The following is an 8,629-nucleotide window of genomic DNA, read 5'->3' as shown; positions in this document are numbered from 1 at the left end:
CCCCTAAAACTGTGTAAAATATAAAGATAGCAGATGTAAATTTAAAAAAAAAAAAAAAAAAGAGAAACAAATCATCACTTTAGACATTAACAAATAACAATAAAACAAAAGCGGAAAATAAGATATCATTCCATTGGACTAATAAATTTCAATTATTTATTTAACCCCTCCCCCCCCACACACACTTTTACGAAGCAGCGTTAGGCTTTTTTAGAACTCCTATGAGTGTCGGAGCTAATACCACCATGGTCAGAAAGGAGGGGGGGGGGGTTATTTATTTATTTATGTTATGTATTTATATACCACTTATAGCCTAAGTGGTTTACATTCAGGTACTCAAGCATTTTTCCCTATCTGTCCCGGTGGGCAATGGGGAATTAAATTAGCTTTCAGAGACCAAAACCTTCTTCCTCAGGTCAGTAAAGTATACTGCTATTATTGTATCCTGTCCTGATCTGAGAAAGGGGGTTTTGGTTCCTGAAAGTTAGTGAAAAATGTATTAAAATTTGTCCAATAAAAGGTTCACCTTATTTCCATTTTCTGTTTATTAATGTTTATCAACACAGCTACAGTACTACTTTATCCTATTGCAAATAAATAATCCCCCCTTTTACAAAACCGCAATAGCAATTTTTAGTACAGGCCAGCACGCTGAATGCTCTTCTAGCCAGTCCTCAATTTCCCTCTTTTCACTGTCCATCTACAGCTGTCCATCTCTTTCCTTCCCCCATCCAGCATGTGCCTTTTTTCTTTATCCCTTCCTTCCATCCAGCATGTGTCCTCTTTCTCTGCCCCCTTCCATCCAGCATCTTCCCCCTCACTCTCCTCTCCACTTCTATCCAGCGTCTGCTCCCTTATCTCCCCTCCCCACTAACATCCAATGTCTGCACCCTTCTCTCTCTCCATCAGAATCTGCCTCTTCCCTATCCCTTCACCCCACTTCCATCATCTGCTTCTTTTTCCCCATCCCAGTTCCTTCCAGTGTCCTGCCCCCTGCCTCCACCACCCTTCCATACAGTATCCCACTTCTTTTTCTCTCCCTCTACCCCTATTCCACCCAGTATCCTGCCCCCTCACTTCCCCACTGTTACTGCTGCTTTCCCGAACCAGCAGCAACAGTGGTAGTAAATTTAAATGCAGCCATCATGGGACCTTCATATATCCTTCCACGGCTGCCAGCTCTACTACAGAAGGAAGTGAAGTCAGGGTGGGGAGGGGGGGGGGTGGACCCAATATGGCTGCATTTAAGTTTACTACCGCTGCTGCTAGTTTGCAAAAGCAGCAGTGGTGGCAGAGAAGAATAGGAAGTGATAGTGTGCTGGATGCACCCCCTTAGTGCTTGAATCCAGGGCAGACTTCCCCCGTGACCAACCTTGGTACACCCCTGGCTCAAAGGTTCACAGTAGAATCAAACTCTAACATGAATCTTGCAAAACAAAATTACAGCAGCACGCTCAAAATAATGAGCATGCAAATTTATACTACATTCAAATTGCGGTATTAATTTGTTGCACAGTATTCTGTTCTAATCTTCCTGTCAATGACTGAGCACTGCTTTGTTCAGACACTGACATAAAAAAAAAAAAAAAGGAATGCCACCAGTCCTAGTGGCCTGAATTATCTCCCCCTATCCCTCCAGTGACCCCCAGTGGAGCACCAGGAATAATGTGTTGGGGCTTGTGGATAGTTGTTTTTTTTTTTTTTGGGGGGGGGGGGGTGTCTGCTGGACCACCAGGGATATTTTGGTTTTGGTTGGGATTTTTTTTTTTTGGAGGGGAGGAGTCTGCTGGACCATCACTGGCTTTTTAAATGAGGGAAAATTCAGGAGGGGGTCTACTGGACCACCAAAGCATTTATTAAACCTCAGAAAGGAGTCCACTGGAACGCCAGGAATTTTTGCAGGTCGGGGTTGCGCTTGTGCAATTCCCTGACTTTCCCGTTAGTGCCTGAACCAATCAACGCTATGAGAGCTCAGACATGCCGGAAAAGATTGCACACTAAAAGCTGTCTGTTCCTTACTAAGCATTGCACGGAGTACTCATTTGAAATGCATTTACATAGGATTTATCAGTAACTACTATTGCTATCGGTAAAAGCCACCACAAACCCTTTTGTGCATTGGAGGCTGAACCAGTGTGCAAGCTAGACTGGCTACTACCAGCCCTGCTTGCATAGTAATCTTTTGAGAATCTGCCCCTTAAATGCACAGCTCTTTTCCCCAGAAGCTGTTAGCTATAAATCATTCAGCTCCTAACAAAAACAAAAGACTCCAGAGAAAACAAACAATTATTTAGAAATTGTTTGTTGATCATTTCTGCTCCCTGTAGGAGATCCATCTGTCACGTTACCTTTTTTATTTAACCCTTTAAGTGGAAATGCCCCTCTATGGCAGGGGTGCCCACACTGTTTTGGCTTGCAGAGCAAATGTAGCAGGCTGCCATTGGCCTCTGTAGCACATTCCCTCTGCCGCGGGACTGTGGCAGAGGGAACGTGCTACAGCCACTGACAGCAGCCTGCTACCTTTGCTCTGCAAGCTGCCGTAATTAACTTTAAACTGTGGTAGTTAGGCCCAGAGGGAAAAACGGAGGCGAGAACTGACAGTTGCAATCAAGAGTAGCTGGATGATCCAGTCTGAGGTCTTGACAGTTACTGTGTGCAGGAAGCAGCGGAGTAAGGCTGTGCATGTCGGGGTAAGGCTGTGCCCATCCTGAGGGCCCTGGCGGAATGGGGGTTGCCTTAGAGACGTTGGATCGGTTGGGGGGGGGGGGGGAGACAGGGCAGATCCTGGACTACTAGAGGGGAAACACCTTGAACTGAGGAGAGAAAGATGCCAGGCCCTGGGGAGGGGGAAGACAAAGAGAATGAGAGACAGAAAGACCTGGATGAAAGGTGGGATGACTCAAAATGTTAGCAGAACATAACATAAGAACATGAGGTCCATCGTGCCCAGCAGTCCGCTCACGCGGCAGCCCAACAGGTCCAGGACCTGTGCAGTAATCCTCTATCTATACCCCTCTATCCCCTTTTCCAGCAGGAAATTGTCCAATCCTTCTTGAACCCCAGTACCATACTCTGCCCTATTACGCCCTCTGGAAGCGCATTCCAGGTGTCCACCACACGTTAGGTAAAGAAGAACTTCCTAGCATTCGTTTTGAATCTGTCCCCTTTCAACTTTTCCAAATGCCCTCTTATTCTCTTATTTTTCGAACGTTTGAAGAATCTGTCCCTCTCTACTCTCTCTATGCCCTTCATGATCTTGTAAGTCTCCTCTTCTCCAGGGAAAAGAGTCCCAGTTTCTCCAATCTCTCAGCATATGAAAGGTTTTCCAAACCTTTTATCAGACGCGTTGCTCTCCTCTGAACCCTCTCGAGTATCGCCATATCCTTCTTAAGGTACGGCGACCAATATTGGACGCAGTACTCCAGATGCGGACGCACCATCGCCCGATACAATGGCAGGATAACTTCTTTCGTTCTGGTTGTAATATCCTTCTTGATTATGCCTAGCATTCTGTTTGCCTTCTTACCAGCTGCTGCGCACTGCGTCATCGGCTTCATTGTCATGTCCACCATTACCTCCAAGTCCCTTTCTTGGGTACTCTCATTTAATAACATCCCTCCCATCGTATAGTTGTACCTGAAACAAAGGGGAGGCAGAAGAGAGGGGGCAGATGTTGGGACTATGGGAGGTGCAGACAGAAGAGACAGAGGGGGGAGATACCCTGAGGAAGAACAGAGAGATGCAAGATCAGAACAGAGGAGGGAGACATGTTGTCAATAGGGGTGGAGGAGAGAGGAAGAAAAGCTGGACTTCTGGAGGGACAGAGAGAGATGTTGGTTGGGGAATGGAACGAGGTCTGGAGGACAGAAGAGGTGCACTCAATATATATATAAATAAATATGGTGGGGGGTCTTTTACCAAGGCACACTAGCTGATTTAGCGCGCTCTAAATGCTAACGCGTCCATAGAATATAATGGACATTAGCACTTAGCGCACGTTAAATCAGCTAGCGCACCGTAGTAGAAGAGGGAGTATATGTTTAGTATTTTTATTGCTGGTAAATCATTTTGACCCAAAAAAGCCAAAAAAGTGTGGGCACCCCTGAAATAGAGAACAACAGAGGGACAAAGTTTTCCCTGTCCCTGCAAGTTCCGTCCTCATCTGCACAAGCCTCAAACACTTTCAAATCATAAGTGTTTGAGGCTTATGCAGTTAAGACAGACCTTACAGGAATGGGGCAGGGACATGGACAAAAGTCACGGGGACGGGATGGAGAAATTGAGTTTCTGCGGAGATGGGGACAAATTCTCTAATAGGAACTTCATGACGGCTCAAAGTTCCACACTTTTCATTGACATGGTTCAATCAGTGATCTGAAGCAATGCCAAAACATAGCATGACGATTCTATAAATTGGCACTTTGCAAAATAAAATGACACTCTTTTCTGCTACAGTGACAAAGTAACACTCAGAATTTAGGAAGTTGGTGGAGCTTAGAACTTTTCAGTACCCCTTCATATCTTTAGACTCGACCAACTGGGCCTATTTCACCCTCTGTTGTGGGTTTCATCAGTGGTTAAAGCTACAGCCTCAGCACCCTAAGGTTGTGGCCAAGTCACTTAATCCCCCTATTGCCCCAGGTACATTAGATAGATTGTGAGCCCACCAGGGCTAAACAAGGAAAAATTTTTGAGTACCTGAATAAATTCATGTAAACCATTGTGAGCTCCCTTGGGAGAACAGTATAGAAAATGGAATAAATAAATTCAACTTAATACTTATCTGCAAAACAAAAATCTACCTCCCAAAAAAACCACTTTCACCTAAGCTTTTACTTATTCATTTATTCAGTTTTCTATACTGTTCTCCCAGGGAAGCTCAGAATGATTTAGATGAATTTATTCAGGTACTCAATCTGTCTAATATACCTGGGACAATGGAGGGATTAAGTGACTTGCCCAAGGTCACAAGGAGCAGTGTGGGTTACACACGCAAAATATCTGCCCCATAAAAAAAAGACTAAAAGACAGGTTTGAAGTGAAAAAAGTATATTTTTCAATTAAAAAAAAAAAATTTGGCTTGCTTGTTAAAATCTAGCAATAGAAAATTGTTATATGTTTATGTAATAGAGTTAGATCCAGATGTGCTGCCCATGGGGTAAATGCTTAATACAACTGGGGCTAAGAGCATTGTACAAAATTAAGTATGCATACATATGTTAAAATAAGTATTCAAACAAATAACTAATTCTATAAACACATGAATAAGTCTGTTACATTAATAATGTTGTAAAAGATCAATTGCACTGCTCCAAAGTTCTTTCAGGCTGAGGCACTGTAGAGAAAATAATCATTAAAGACCTATTTGAAGACAGAAGGCATTCTGGGAGATTGTGATTGTCCATAGATACAATGAACATGCTAGAGATTTTAACCAAATATGCAAAAGTACAGCTGGTTGGCCTAATGCCTTTGACATGTGTAGAACAATCCATAGGACCAAACCATGGTATGGTGAATTCTACCTTCGCTTGAAGAACCAGTATGCAACCCTGGACATGGAAGAGATGAGAACATCCCAGGGAGAAGGACCAAAACTCTACATTTCCAAAGTTGTTGGATCCGTGACCACTAGGAAGTATAAGGTACTGGTGATCCCTTCTGAGGGGTACAGAGGCATCCATCTGCAGACCAGCGAAGATAAAGACAGCTTTAACTGTCATCCAAACATCCCTAATAACTGTTTTCCAGATCCTCAGCGACACTACTTAGGGCTCAATACATCTCAATGCCCTAAGCTTTATGTGTCTATTCATCAGTAGATCTGTAGTTTAAACTCATTTCAAGAGCATAAATCCACCGTTATTTTTTGTTTTCATTAATTTACTTTACTTTTTGGTATAAGTAAGTGCTTAACAAATACTTAACTTAAAGCTTAGTGGTCTCTGGCTAGGGATTCTGGTGCCGACATATTTCGCATGAGCAGCTTTTTCAAGGCTTGACCCCAAGAAAAACAAAACCTTATTTGTATAAATACACTTTAAATTTAATCAACAGAGTTGTCATTTTAACATTATTCAAATCACAACCCTCCTTCACCTACCTAACAAGAAAACCGCCAGCATCTGTGATCACTGGTGGCGGCGTTTTTACTTTGATTTTAAATAAGGCAGGGACCCCGATCAGCTGAGGCAAACGTCATCACGTTGCTCAGAATTTCCTAGACCCACCTATCAACAATCTGATTGGATTAGACCAATGGTGTTCAGAAATCCCTCCCCCCAGGCACCGTGCTAGACCACTCAAGTTATGCATTTAATCCATAAGGTGACACTGTATTCAGCGAGTATATCCATCACTGCTCTTTATAGTTTAAATCATCCTCACTGTTGCCTCCCTCCCTTCCCTTCTCAATAAAGTCAATTACACTTCTCCCTCCGTATTCGTGGTTTCAGCATTTGCGATTTTGATTATTCACGGTTTTTAGCTTGCTGGCTCCTCCCCCCCTCCCCCCAAATTACATCAGCTTGCATAGAGAAATCGCTGATTCCAAGCATTTACAGAGAAAATCATTGATTCCTAGCACTTCGTTTACTGTGTTTTGCCTCTCCTTCAGGAACAGGCCAGGTCTCCCACCATGTTATTCACGGTTTCACCATATTCACGATGGTTTTTAATAGAAAACAGCAAATAACCTACAAAAAAGTAAATAACCTATAAAAAAGTAAAATAACCTATAAAATAACCATAAAATAACCTATAAAAAAGTAAAATTCGCGGTTTTTCAGTATTTGCGGTTCTGTTAATCCCCTATCACAGCGAATACGGAGGGAGAAGTGTATTCTCCAGTGTAGCTGGTGAGGATCATGGTGATACTTAAGGCAGTGTTCAACAACTGGTACTTGCAAGTTAGCCATTTTTATACACGATTTATGTTCATTTAACCTCAGCTAGCTAGAACGAGAGGTACAACCTACTACATATATCAGCTTACAGGAGCACACTAAAATATAAACTACTCCTGATGTTTGACAGTTAGTATGGGCAGTAGCTCTTATAATCTTCCCTGTCTGGGGGTCAGTCCATGATTTACCTTCTATACTTGTGGCACAGCACTGGCATCGGCCACACCTAGTATGATTTTCCCTAATTTCTGTTGAATCAAAGCGCACATAAGAATTGCCCCTGCTGGGTCAGACCAGTGGTCCATCGTGCCCAGCAGTCCGCTCCCGCGGTAGCCCCTAGGTCAAAGACCAGTGCCCCGAGACCAGCCCTACTTGCGTACATTCTGGTTCAGCAGGAACTTGTCTAACTTTGTCTTGAATCCCTGGAGGGTGTTTTCCCCTATAACAGCCTCCGGAAGAGCGATCCAGTTTTCTACCACTCTCTGGATGAAGAAGAACTTCCTTACGTTTGTACAGAATCTATCCCCTTTTAACTTTAGAGAGTACCCTCTCCCTTGGAGAGGGTGAACAACCCTGTCTTTATCTACTAAGTCTATTCCCTTCAGTATCTTCTTTTAGCAGAGAACAAAACTCCCTTTCTTAGGTCAGGACAGGATACCATAACAGCAGAATACTTTCTTGGCCTGAGGAAGGAGGTTTTGGCCTCAGAAAGCTAATTGAAAAATGTATTACTCCAATAAAATAGTATCTTATTTTCCATTTTTGGTTTATTGCTATCTGTTAATTTGAAAAGTGATGGTTAATCTATCAGGTTTTTTTTTAAATTTACATCTGCTTTCTATATATTTTGCACAATATTAGGGGACATACTTCACACTTTCTGTAGTGTTGCATTGTATGCAGTCTGGCTTTTTGGTGGTTCAGTTTAACTTTTGTCTACATATTTTTATTTTTAGTTTGAGATTACTTATTCCATACTGGGTGAGGGTGTTTCTGTGTTCTGTGTGTATTAAAGACATGGTTTTCTGTTAGCATTGACTGTGCAGGATCGATCTGTACTAATCTTGCTTGTTTAGTTTTACAATGGGTGTATTGTTGTTCTAGTGCTAACTGCATTGTAAGGTGCTGCCTTTTTCTAGGTACACTCTTGTTGTGTGAGTTGTGGATCATTACTAAAAATCATGTTTTCCAAACAGAGGAGGGGGTTGTTTAAAAAATAATCAGCCGCGGGTATCACATATGCTAAGTACACCACTGGATGAAAGGTAAATACTACTTGCTTTGTGTATTTTTGAAATATACAGAATATAAAGGGTACAACTTTCTTCAAATAAACTTCACTACTTCATTCTTATATGTTAAGCTAATTATAAAATTAACCAGTATTTTCAAGATACTTATTTTCTAGCTATTTTACCTCTTGAAACATTTATCTGGTTTTTCAAGCTTGACTTTCTTTGGTTGAAGTTTTGCCTTTAACTTATGAAATAATAATTTGTGGTACTATTTTGCATATTAAAGATACCCTAGATAAACATAAGACGTCTCTTTTTAATTCTGACAAGTACAGCTATACAACTGATTTACATGAAACTGGAAAAACTGGGATCGTCTCAACTTTACATTTTGGTGGGCAAGTTTATGTCTAATATATAAATATGAGAAAATGAATGCTGCTATATTAGGGAATAATGAAAATTTTAAATTAATTTGGGGCCCATTGA

Source organism: Geotrypetes seraphini, chromosome 17, assembly GCF_902459505.1.
Source record: "Geotrypetes seraphini chromosome 17, aGeoSer1.1, whole genome shotgun sequence".
NCBI lineage: Eukaryota > Metazoa > Chordata > Amphibia > Gymnophiona > Dermophiidae > Geotrypetes > Geotrypetes seraphini.
This window is presented reverse-complemented; position numbering follows the sequence as displayed.